The sequence below is a fragment of the Macadamia integrifolia genome, chromosome 6 (assembly GCF_013358625.1).
Source record: "Macadamia integrifolia cultivar HAES 741 chromosome 6, SCU_Mint_v3, whole genome shotgun sequence".
NCBI classification, from domain to species: Eukaryota; Viridiplantae; Streptophyta; class Magnoliopsida; order Proteales; family Proteaceae; genus Macadamia; species Macadamia integrifolia.
This window is the reverse complement of record NC_056562.1, coordinates 10,845,797-10,859,092: the sequence shown is the minus strand read 5'-3', so window position 1 is coordinate 10,859,092 and position 13,296 is coordinate 10,845,797. Positions and strand designations below refer to the sequence as shown.

The 13,296-nt window shown below is 37.6% G+C and overlaps 1 non-coding gene across 1 annotated transcript; it reads left to right on the top strand.

The window, feature by feature from the left end:
• Nucleotides 1–6,023: 6,023 nt before the first annotated feature.
• LOC122082916 lies at nt 6,024–6,130 on the top strand. The gene has a single exon (XR_006141456.1). It is a non-coding gene; the product is annotated as a small nucleolar RNA R71 (small nucleolar RNA).
• Nucleotides 6,131–13,296: the final 7,166 nt, after the last annotated feature.

The following is a 13,296-nucleotide window of genomic DNA, read 5'->3' as shown; positions in this document are numbered from 1 at the left end:
CAAAAGATTGACATTCATATCCGATACATACACCATTTGATTTACCGAACCAAACACCCCCTAAGTTACCCTAGTGGACGAGTTGTGTCTCTTGGGTGTTTGCAGTGAATATACACCCAAAATTCAGAATAAATAAATCCCAACCTTGGCTAAAGGTAAGGCTCATACTGATCAAGAGCAAAGATAATTTTTCTTACAAGTGACCCCCACACTTGAACTTTTATTACCCTTGATCAATTCGAGACACTAGCATATTTCTTAATTTGGAACACATCTCGTCTCTTCCAAAACATCCTTATCTTAAGGCAAAACCACTTGTGAAGAAATAGGGAACCAATGACTAAGGCGTTGGAGTGTTTTTGACCAAAACATATTACTAAGCATTAATGACATTTGCACATTTTTTTTCTCCTTTTTTTTTTTCGCTTAAACTCTATTCTACTCCACTATTTTTGGCCTGAATGACATGGTGGAGCAAACACCAGACACCCAAGTTACTATGTAGCTTCGCTTTTTGCATATGCCCACAAAGACATGATGCTAGAGTTCCTTCAGAAGTTTCCTCCCAAGGAATTTCGATCAAGACACCACGCTTCCTGAGGCGCAATGCCCTGCCAAGTTCCAAAGGAATCAACTCTTATTCTTCTTTATACCACATTTCACATTTCATTTAAAATTGTGCATTTGTCAACCCATGCCAAATTAAAAAGAAGGTCTCAACTCCAAATTAAAAGTACAAGGAACCCACAGACTTACATATGGTCCAACATCATAAAACAGGGGTCTCTTATTTTTCAAAAGAAAGTCCCATCTCAAGACACAGGCTTGTTTCTTTCTTCTCAACAAGGTTTTTATACGTTCAAAATGGGTACCTTAGTCAAAACTTTTATTTTCATACATCAAGCAACCGAATGGTATGATCATTAGCCAAAAGCCAAAGTAGGACTTCATCCTTTAGCAAGCTAAAAAAAAAATAAAAAGAAAAAAAAATAAAACAAAGTGAAAAAAGCAGAAACTGGTTTCCCTCGCCCACACTTAAGTCATGCAATGTCCTCAATGCATGGAAAGAATTAAAAATGAAGACAATGCAAGGGGATCATACCGGATTAAAAGTTAATCATCAGTGTAAAGAGGTTCATGGAGATCCATGACCTCTTCACTACCAGTATTAGGAAACTCGAGGAATGGCTTCAAACGCTGACCATTAACCTTCGAAATTACCCCTGTTCCTGGATTCAAAATCTCCACAGCCCCATGGGGATATACATTATGGACAATAAATGGGCCATCCCATCGGGATCTAAGCTTACCAGGAAAAAGATGCAATCGAGAGTTGTACAATAAGACCTTATCACCAATTGCAAAAGATTTACGTAGAATGTGTTTATCATGGAAAGCTTTGGTCTTTTCCTTGTAAATCCTAGAACTTTCATAGGCTTCATTCCTAAGTTCCTCAAACTCAGATAGTTGGAGCCTACGATGAATTCCTGCATCAGACAAATCAAAGTTGAGCTTCTTGATGGCCCAAAAGGCCTTATGCTCCAACTCAACTAGTAAGTGACAAGCTTTCCCATGCACCAAACGGTAGGGAGACTGACCAAGATCGGTCTTGAATGCAGTCCGATGGGCCCACAAGGCATCAATGAGTCTAAGGGACCAATCCTTACGGTTGGGATTAACAGTTTTCTCCAAGATTTGTTTGATCTGCCTATTAGACACCTCCACTTGGCCACTAGTTTGGAGGTGATAAGGGGTAGATAACTTATGGGTGATCCCATATTTTTTCATTAGGGCCTCAAAAGGCCGATTACAAAAATGAGTACCCCTATCACTAATTATTGCACGTGGTGCACCAAAGCGGGAAAAAATGTTCTCTTTGAGAAACTGGACCACCACTTTGTGGTCATTAGATTTACAAGGTATGGCCTCTATCCATTTAGAAACATAATCAACAGCCAAAAGTGTGTAGAAATTCCCAAAGGAATTAGGGAATGGTCCCATAAAATCGATGCCCTAAACATCAAAGATCTCAACTACCAAAATAGAGTTGAGGGGCATCATGTTCCTCTTATTGATACGGCCAAAAGACTGACAGGCGGGACAAGCCTTGCAAAAATCAAAAGCATCTCTAAAAAGAGTGGGCCAATAAAATCCGCATTAGAGAACCTTTGCGGCAGTCTTCTTAGGTCCAAAGTGTCCACCACATGCATGATCATGACAAAAAGAGAGAATAGAATGTTGCTCATGATCAGGAACACATCGTCGGATAATCTGATCCGGACATATCTTAAACAAATAAGGATCATCCCAGAAAAAATGCTTAACTTGGGAATGAAATCTATACTTATCTTGGGTGGACCAGCGATCCGGAGTCACACCTGAAACTAAGAAGTTGACAATGTCAGCAAACCATGGTTCACTGGACACTGCAAATAACTGTTCATCTGGAAAGTTCTCGTTGACTGGAGAATCGACAGTCAAGGAATTGGGAAGCCGGGATAAATGGTCTGCAATTAGGCTTTCAACTCCTTGTTTATCCCTAATTTCTAAATCAAACTCTTGCAAAAGTAAAACCCACCTAATGAGACGGGCTTTGGCATCCTTCTTCTGAACTAAGTATCTAAGAGCAGAATGATCAGTATACACCACCACATGTGAACCAACTAAGTAAGACCGAAACTTTTCTAATGCAAACACAACCGCTAAAAATTCTTTTTCAGTGGTTGTATAATTGAGTTGTGCATCATTTAAGGTTCTACTAGCATAATAAATGACAGTGGACAACTTATTAATCCTTTGACCCAAAATCATTCCTATGGCAAAATCTGAAGCATCACACATCAGTTTAAAAGGTTCAGTCCAAACAGGTGGTTGAACAATGGGTGCATTGATCAACTCCTTCTTAAGTTGTTTGAAGGATTCTAGGCACTCTTTAGAAAACTCAAAAGTTTGATGTTTGGCAAGTAATGAAGTGAGAGGTCGGGCTAACTGACTAAAGTTCTTAATAAACCTTCTGTAGAAGCCCGCATGCCATAGAAAAGATCGGACGTCCTTAACAGATTGAGGAGGTGGTAAATTATCAATTAAATCCACTTTGGCTCTATCTACCTTAATTCCCTCCTTGGATATTACATGGCCTAAAACAATACCAGATTTAACCATGAAATGGCATTTCTCCCAATTCAAAATCAAATTCTTAGATATGCACCTTTTTAAAACTAGAGAAAGATGATGAAGACATCCAGAATAGGAATTCACATGAATTGAAAAGTCCTCCATAAATACTTCTAAGAATGTTTCGACTATGTCAGAAAATATGCTCATCATGCATCGTTGGAACGTAGCAGAGGCATTGCAAAGCCCAAAGGGCATACGCTTGTAAGCAAATGTTCCATATGGGCATGTAAAAGTGGTCTTATGTTGGTCCTCTAAAGCAATTGGGATCTAGTTATAGTCGGAATATCCATCAAGAAAATAATAGTATCCATGTCCAGCTAACCTCTCTAACATCTGGTTAATGAATGGCAATGGGAAGTGGTCCTTCTAGGTTGCCACATTAAGTTTCCTGTAGTCTATGCACACTCTCCACCTAGATTGGACACAGGTTGGAATTAGTTCATTATTGGCATTGGGAACTACAGTCACACCAGACTTCTTAGGCACTACGTGAACTGGGCTTACCCATTGGCTGTCAGAAATAGGATAAATTATTCCATGATCCAAGCACTTTAGGATCTCTTTCTTAATAGCTTCCATCATCACTGGGTTAGCTCTTCTTTGGGGTTCCGTGGATGGTTTGGAATTCTCCATAAGATGTATATGATGTTGCACAATAGAAGGGCTTATACCCTTCATATCAGCCATGGTCCAACCTAGGGCTTTCTTATTATCTTTTAACACTTTAAGTAACTCCTCTTCCTGGCTAGAAGTCAAATTTGAAGAAATTATTACAAGAAGAATCTAGTCAGGCCCTAGGAAAGCATACCTCAAATTAGATGGCAACTCCTTAAGATCTAGCTTAGGGGGCTCAAGTATGGAAGGTTTGGGAATGGAATTGGAAAGGGGTCCTAAGGGATCCACAGGTGTGAAGACTCAAGACTTCAGAAAAGAAATTTTCACTATCAACATCCAACTCATCCATACACTCTTGGAATTCTGAATCAAAATTAATATCAAAGTTGGTAATTAAATCATCAGAAAAATCCAAAAAATCCTCAATCATATTAATCTCTTCTTCCATATGTGGTTGCTTGCCTATCCTAAACATGTTAAACTCAACAGTTTAGTTACCAAAAGATAATCTTAGGAAACCATTTCGGCAGTTGATTAATGCATTACAAGTAGCCAAGAATGGTCTTCCTAGAATTATTGGGATCTCATCCTTGGTTGAGAAGGGCTTGGTATCTAACACAATGAAATCAACAAGGAAAATAAATTTCCCCACCTTTAGTAAGACATCCTCAATCATCCCTTTAGGAATTTTAATAGACCTATCTGCCAACTGAAGAGTAGTTCCAGTGGCTTTCAATTCTCCCAATCCAAGTTGCTTGTACACATGGTAAGATAAAAGATTCACACTTGCGCCAAGGTCAAGAAAGGCATGCTCAATGTAGGTGTTGCCTATGACACAAGATATGGTAGGGCTCCCTGGATCCTTATACTTGGCTGCTATAGGCTGAGTAATTATGAAACTAATGTTACATGCCAAGAACGCCTTTTTAGGCACACTAGTGATACGTTTGTGAGTACACAAATCTTTTAGTACCTTTGCATAGGCGGGGATCTGGGATATGGCATCCAAAAGGGGGATGTTCACTTCTACCTTTTTGAAGACTTCTAAAATTTTATCTATGGAAGCAGTCTTCCTTTTGTTTACCAAGCGATTAAGAAATGGGATAGGATGAACAAAAGGATTGTTAAGAATTTGCCCCTATTCAGAAGAATCATTTTTGGTTTCCTCAACCAAATCATCTTTAGTTTCAAAAAAATCTTTAGGTTCAGCAGACGAACCTGAAACAAGAGGCACACTTGTGTCCTCAACTGAAGGAGAGTTAACATGAGTAATAGATGAGGAAGATTTAGGAACGCTCTATTGGTACTCTCTACCACTCCTAAGGGCATAAACAACATTACAGTGGTTAGAGGGCCCTTGTTGGGTCTGACCTTGTACTATATTCAGTGGTGCATTAGTTGATGCTTGTGAACTAACAGGTTGATGATGCCTAGGGTTAGGCTCTGGTTGACTGGGTAAAGTTCCTTTCTCTCTCTCACGCATAATTAAGACAACTTGAGTGAGTTCTCTTGTAAGATTTTGATGGCTTGTCATGAGGAGGGCCATATTTTTTTTCAAGTCACTTATTCTACTTGCCTCTTTAGTGTTGGTAAACCCAGGGGGTTGCTGATAAGATGATAGGAGAGGAGCCCTAGGAAAACTAGCCTAAGGTCCTACATTTGACCTAGGAAAAGTATTTTAGGAAAAAGATTGTTGTACAAAGGGAGGCCTTTGGAGTCCAGGTTGTCCTTGATTATGGAAATTTGAAGGCCTTGCTTGGTTGCTCTGATTCTAAGAGAAATTTGGTTGATTTCTCCATCCTGGATTGTAGGTATTATTATATAGATTATTCTAGTATAAGGCATTAACACTATCATTAGAAATGCCCCCAGAGGTGTTGGGGCATTCTTCTAGGAGATGTCAAGGGGACTGGCACCAAGTACAAATCTTAACTAAATTGACTGATGATGGCTCTCTAGGAACAATAGCCTTAATTCTCTTGATTAGGCTATCCAAATGGGCTTCCTTGGCTACTATCCCATCCACAAAATATCATTTTCCTCCTATGATTCTTTCACTCTCTTGGGTTGATTCCCACTCACGGGTTTTGTCAGCTAAGTCAAGTAAGAATTCCCATGCCTTTCCTTCATCTGTAAAGGATGTGAATCCCTCAGGGTACATAGACGCTATCCTTTGTTTAGTTGGATAATCAATACCCTCATAAATTATTTGACATAAATGCTATAGGTCTAGGCCATGGTGATGGCATTCTTGGAGTAGATCCTTGAATCTCTCCATAAGTTTGGAAAATGACTCACTAGGCTTTTGCCTAAACTAAAGGATATCACTTCTAAGTTTATTGGTCTTGTGAGTTGGGAAAAACTTCTTAAGGAAGACAACTGTGAACTGTTCCCATGAGGTTATAGAATTTGTGGGTAACCCATACAACCACTTCTTAGCTTGGTCTTTCATTGTAAAAGTGATAAACCTAAGCTTAACAGCATCATCAGAAAGTTATTGGATCTTAATTAGAACACATACCTCTTCAAATTCCCTTAGAAATAGGTATGCATCCTTAGAGGTCAACCCATGGAAGTGGGGCAACATAGTGATGTATTGAGATTTGAGTTCAAATTATTACCCTGGGATATGCAGGAAGGTTGGGCTGCTCTAGCAGGGTAGAACCTATCTTTCAGAGATTTAGGTGAAGGGTTTTGTTGTTGGTCTCCCATATTGAAGGGTTTTAAAGAGAGCAAACGTATAGGGTCACTACTTATTGGATCTCTTCTTTCTAATAGATTCTTAGTATTTTGTACCCACCTAACACTCATGCAATAGAAAACTATCCACAACTAGAGTAAGACAAGCACAAAAGAATGGATAGCAAACCTTTTTTATGATATTTTTTTATTTTTTTTATTTTTTTTTATTTTTTATTATTTTTTTGTTTTTTTTTTTAAGCTTACCGGCAGGGATCCGGGGTTGCTCAGGTCAATTCCTGAGGTAGTGTTATAGGGCGAATTCTATCTTTATCATATTATGAGGCAGGGCGACCTCCATTAATACAACTATTATTGTAAGTTGTTCTTATCAGAAATTCAATAAAAGAAAAGGAGAAACAAAACAAAGCACTCCGATTTGTCAAAAGAAAGTGAAAAATAATACGGAACTGTCTCCCTAGCAACGGCGCCAAAAAATTGTTGGGATTTAAAATGTAACCGTAAGCGTACGGATCAGTGTAGCTACGGGTCGAACATAGGGAGAGCAACCACTTTATTTTTTATTTCTTTTAATAATATGAAAGTGAACCGATTAATGGTTGTGATCTAATTCTAATTACCGTCCTAAACATATGTATCTAAAATAACGTCCTAACCATTCGTCATTTGAGAATTTAAAGATGCAAGCCACGCAATTAAAATTAAATAAATAAATAACTGAAAATAAATAACCCACATAATTTAAAAAAAAAATTAATAAAGGAAAAAAAATGCTGAAATAAAAATAAAGTAAAAAAAATAGGAGAAAGCTAGAGAGAGACTCACAAGTAGGTTTCTCTAGTTAGCCTGAGGGATGCATCAATATATGAGCTTCCCGACTTGACCAGAGAGTCACTCTTACAAGGGTTACTCTACTTGGGTTTAGGAAAAGGGAGACAATTAAAATAAAAACAATAAATTGATAGTTCTATAGCTAGGAGGCGTAAAACCAACACATACAGTAGCCATAAACCTTGGGGGAAAGGGATAGCAATAATGTAACGACTGAAATTAAAATCCTAAATTAAGAAAAAAATGGTAGTCATAAGAGAGAATGAGAGGGGGAAGAGAAGACTACCGAAGGAGCCTACTTACTTGAATCAATGCTTGAACTTGAAAGCTTGGGCGATTTGAGATACTACCAGTACTAAAAACCAGATCTGGAATAAACCAAATCTGAAATTTCTAGTATTAGAGAAAACAAATCTTGAAAAAAAAATTGAACTTGAAAAAAAAAAGATGCTCCATGGCTTATGATCTTGTCACCTAGATCTAAGCCTAGAACTATAACTTTAAAAATTACAACTCAATTGTATAAATCTTAAACATAAAGGATGAATAAGAATAAAAGAGTGCTTGCATTAATTGACATAAAAAACTATTACAAAAGTGATTAAAACAAAAATAGAGAAGAACTAAAACTAAAGAGTGAGAGAGGGAGAGAGAGAAGAACTAAGCATAAACTAGAAAATAAACTAAGGGGAATAATAAAATAGGAGAGGGGAGGAAGGGGCTTTTATAGGGTTTTTTTCTTGCCTCCTTCCTTCTACAAGTCTTCTTTAAGAAAATAAATTAAATTAAATTAAATTAAATCTTAGTAAAAATCCTTATTCTCTGAGATATTGTGTGAGGAAAGATAGAATCTGTTTTACTCGCGTCACCTGTCGATCTCATAGAGGTCGACACGTTATCCTATAATCTGGTATCAGAGCCACGGTGGTGGTGGATTCGGTTTATATCTTTGCAGATTTCTTTTCTTTTGCGTAATCATTTTATTTCTTAAGTTTTTCGACGCGGTATATGCCTTTGGACTCTTGGGAGGAGTGTCAGAAGAGTGTAAGACCACGTTTGTGCCCAAGTTATGTTGGAAATACCATCCTAAAACTTAGATCTAGGTGGTTACCCCAAGTTTAAGAATTCTCAAATTATGAATCGTTTACCCCACTCCATGTCTATGAGATCGGCAGGTGAGGCGAGCACAAGTTCTAATGTGCTCGATTACGATGAACAAACAACAAGAATTAATCGAAGACTTCAAAGCTGGGATATGCCCAAAATTTCAAGAAATGATCTCTATGATCGAGACTGGTTCGGACTCGAAACAGTCAAGACCGTAGAACAAACTATCAATTTTACCCCTCAAACACAAGAAATTCAACTTTTTGACCCAATAACCTTGTAAGAATTATACAAAGACCGTAAATATAACTATGTCCATATTGGATTAGTCCAAGTGGCCATCAAACCTCTTCACCGAGAAGGACTCAATACTTCTATGTTGTTAGCCCTTCGGGACCAAAGATTCCTTAAATTCAATGATTCCCTTCTAGGAGCCATTGAAACTAGTCTTTGTTATGGACCTATCCATTTCAATGTCTACCCAAATATGTCCATAGCCCTTGAGGACCCAAATATTTTACATTCACTCAAACTTAACCTCAAAACCCACGGTTACAAATTAATGCATGGAACCATTCCAATTTCCATTATCCATTGTATCAAATACAAAGCTATGAGATCTGTCCAACCCCGAGCCAAAAGGATGTCTTCAAAAGGCCAAACTCTTTACTTTGAAACTGATTGTATTCAGGGTCAAATTGTCTACCCAAAACTTAGTCGTTGGGAGGACATTACCTTCCCTGAGGAATGGCAGCTGTAAACGACTGTAATTCCCCCCCAAGTTTCTAACACCAGTATCCGTTCTATCTCCCAAGATCTAGACGGATTAGTTTCCATTCGGTTTAATCGACAAGCACCCCCTCCTGTTTACCAAAGCTCAAGAAGGTCATGCTCTGAAGCATCGACTTCTTCTGAATTAAACCAATGGTTTTCTCAAACTAGGACTACTCCACCTATCCCCAACCTTGTTGGAGTTCAAACCAACCAAAATGTTGCCAGGGAACTTACGAAACAACTTTCCCTGAATCTACCTCATCTGAGGTTCCTGATCGACAATCTCCCACAGATTCTAGAAACCTCCGTGTGATTCTAGAAACCCGGGAGTACGTATGATTCAAACAACTACAGATTATCAAATTGACAAACCCTTACTTCGAACAGATTTTGAGTCCCCAAAGAACAAAGAGAAACGTAAATGGTTTTTAAAAATTTTCAATCTTGGACAAGAAGCCCAAATCAGAACAAATTAGTATAATTTTATGACAAACCTTAAAACAAATGTTTTCTTCTTTACATATTTTGATATTTATGTCCAGGATAATAATGTTTACTATCCCTGGCATAATCAAGTATGTACTCAAACTACTTCACATAAATCCTGGACCCTTTATGATGGTCCAACTACTAATGCTATCCATCCTCTGGTGGAAAACATCAAACACAACTACAAAGATAATGAAATAACTGCTTCTCCATTCAAAATTGCTAAACAAGAAGACCCAAACAGAAGACAAATTGAACAATTAAACTTTGCAAATTTAAGTCTTCAAACCATAGGTAATCAACTATCTAGGGTTGAGAACCTTGTCCAACCAAAATTGATAGCCTCTTCATCTATGACACCGACTCCGGTTCCAACTTCCGTTTCTTTATTCAAACCATATAATATTCCTCAAAAACAACAGCTCGCTCTTAACAAATCCTTTGTCCTTGATCAAATTAACCAACGCCTTACTATTCTTAATACTGCTGAGGTACATTTAAGTGATTCACAAACACCAATCCAAAATCAGCCCTCAAATGAACCTTCGGCTGAATCAAACAATAGAGGTGTCACCATCATAGGATGTTCTTCAAACACTTCCTCAAGTTCTGAAGAAGAAGACTTCCTAAAAATTAATCAAATTGGTCAAAGTTCAAACCAACATTCGGTCTTTCCTGACCTTCAAATTGAAGCTAGAGGAATTGCTCCTCAGGCTTCTTACCAAAGTGGTATCATTTATTAATGGAACATAGATGGTTTGTCTGAGCATAATCTCATGAACAAACTCCAAGAAATGACCATGGTTAGTAATGCACATCGTATCAAAAATACCCCTAATAGTGTAGTTGCTACCTTACTTGTTTCTAGCTTCACTGGCCAACTCAAAGGTTGGTGGGATTATGTCCTGACTGATGTCCAAAAAACATAAATTTTAATGGCTGTTCAAATCACACCCGAAGGAGAGCCCCTTCTTGATAGTGAAGGTATTCCTATTGACGATGCTGTTAATACCCTTATTTTCATTACTTTTTAGGAAACCCTTCTCGTCTCAAAGACAGAACAACTGAACAATTGTCAAACCTTAGATGTAAAAAATTACATGATTTCAAATGGTACAAAGATACCTTTTTAACCAAAGTCTTGACCAGACCAGACACAAACCTTCTCTGTTGGAAAGAAAAATTTCTTATAGGATTACTAACTTTGTTGTCTGAAAAAATCAAACAACGCCTTAGGAAAGAAAATGATGGGATCATTCCCTATGACCAAATGTCCTATGGCCAAATAATTAGTCTAATTCATGAAGAAGGTCTTGCCCTCTATACTCATATTAGATTAAAGAAACAAATCCATAAAGAAAACAAGTTTTACAAACAAGAGTTAGGAGGATTCTGCGAACAATTCGGATTTCCACCTCTCAGACCTCCATCAAGACATAAACACAAGTCTTCTCGCAAATATTATAAAAATTTTCATAAATCCAAAAAATATGTGTCTCACGGACCATTCACAACCCCTGAGTTTTACCATAAAACTCCTCCAAAACCAAAACATAACAAATTCAGAAAGCCTTTCAAGGCACCTAAAAATTTTAAAGATTCAAAACCTGACAAATCATCTCAAGGATGTTTTCGATGTGGCAAACCTGGCCATATCGCCAAATTTTGTAGAGTCTCAAATAAAATTAATTCTTTACAAATTTCCGAACAAGATAAAACTCAAATCCTTCCTCTTTTTCAAGAAACTTCTTCATCCTCTTCTGATGATGAAAATTACAAACTAAATCAAATACAAGCTTCTGAACATACTTCCAGTTCTTCCAATAATGAAAACTTCCAAGCCTGTACTTGTGAATCTTGTATTATTGGTCTTAGCTGTGAAGATTGTATTCCCAAATCTGTCCGGATGCTCCGTGCATCACCAAACTCAAATATTTTTTATTATATCGATAGCTTAGCAGACCTAGAACAAAAGAAGGCCTGCCTTGAGCATCTCAGAAATAATGTTTCTACTCAAAATTCTCCTCAACCATACAATCTCCACCAAATAATGCAAAATTCGATAAAATAGCAAAACCTCATATCCCCGACCATTCTGGTCGAATTAAACATCTTGAGACCACCACTGCATCCTTGCAGTATGAAATAAAGAAAATCAAACAACAAATAACCCTCTTAAACCGACAACAAAACCAACAGGCTTCAACTTCAAACAGCGAACCATTAACAAATCCTTTTGCAAATCAAGAACTTCCTAACCAAACCCTACAATCCCTGGTTTTGTGGCTACCATAACTTGTCAAAATTGGTATGTTCGCATAACCTTAGTTGTTAATGTCTCATTCAAATTCTCGGCCATTGCCTTAGTTGATTTTGGTGCAAATGCCAATTGTATCAATGAAGGTGCTATTCCAACCCAGTTCTATGAAAGAACTACCCAACGCCTTAACACGGCTAACGGATCTGGGTTGAATGTCCAATACAAACTTTCAAATACCCATGTTTATAACCAAAGCCTTTGCCTTCCCCAAACATTCATCCTTGCAAAAGACCTTGACCAAACTATAATTCTTGGTCAACCTTTCTTAGAGAAAATCAAACCGTTCAAAATCACCCAAGATGGGATTTCTACAAAGTTTCAAGGACAAAAAATTGTCTTCCCATTTTTACAAGCTCAAAATTCTGATAACCAAAATGTTAACAAAGTCAGACAACTAAACTTCCTCAAAGCAGAGCTTCTCCATGAAAGAATCTCTGAACATCTTAAAAATTCCAAAACCATTCACCAAATTAATCAACTTAAATCAAAGTTTGAATCCAATCTCTGCTCTGATGTTCCTGATGCCTTTTGGCATCGAAAGCAGCATATGGTCTCCCTACCCTATGCTTCTGGGTTCACAGATCTTCAAATTCCAACTAAAGCACGACCAGCTTAAATGAATCAAACTCTCCTTGAGACTTGCAAAGAAGAAATTAATGACCTCCTGGCTAAAAAGCTCATTCGGCCAAGTACTTCTCCATGGAGTTGTACAGCCTTCTATGTAAACAAGGCTGCTGAGATAGAACGAGGAACCCCCAGATTAGTCATTAACCACAAACCGCTAAATGATGCCCTTCAGTGGGTTAGATATCCAATCCCAAATCAAAAGGACCTTCTCCAAAGAATTTATCAAGCCAAAATATTTTCTAAATTCGACATGAAGTATGGATTTTGGCAGATCTAGATCCAAGAAAAAGATCATTACAAAACTGCCTTCACAACTCCCTTCGGCCTATATGAATGGAACGTTATGCCATTCGGCCTCAAAAATGCTCCTAGTGAATTTTAGAAGATAATGAACGAATCTTCAATAATTATGGACAATTTACTATTGTCTACATTGATGATGTTCTTGTCTTTTCAAATTCAATCAAGCAACACTTTAAACATTTAAGAATATTTTTTCAAATTATTAAATCAAATGGCTTAGTCCTCTCCAAAAGAAAGATGGAATTTTTTCTTACCAAAGTTAGGTTCCTTGGCCATCTAATCGAAGAAGGTACTCTTACCCCCATAGATCGAGCCATTACCTTTGGTGAAAAATTCCCTGATCAAATCCTTGA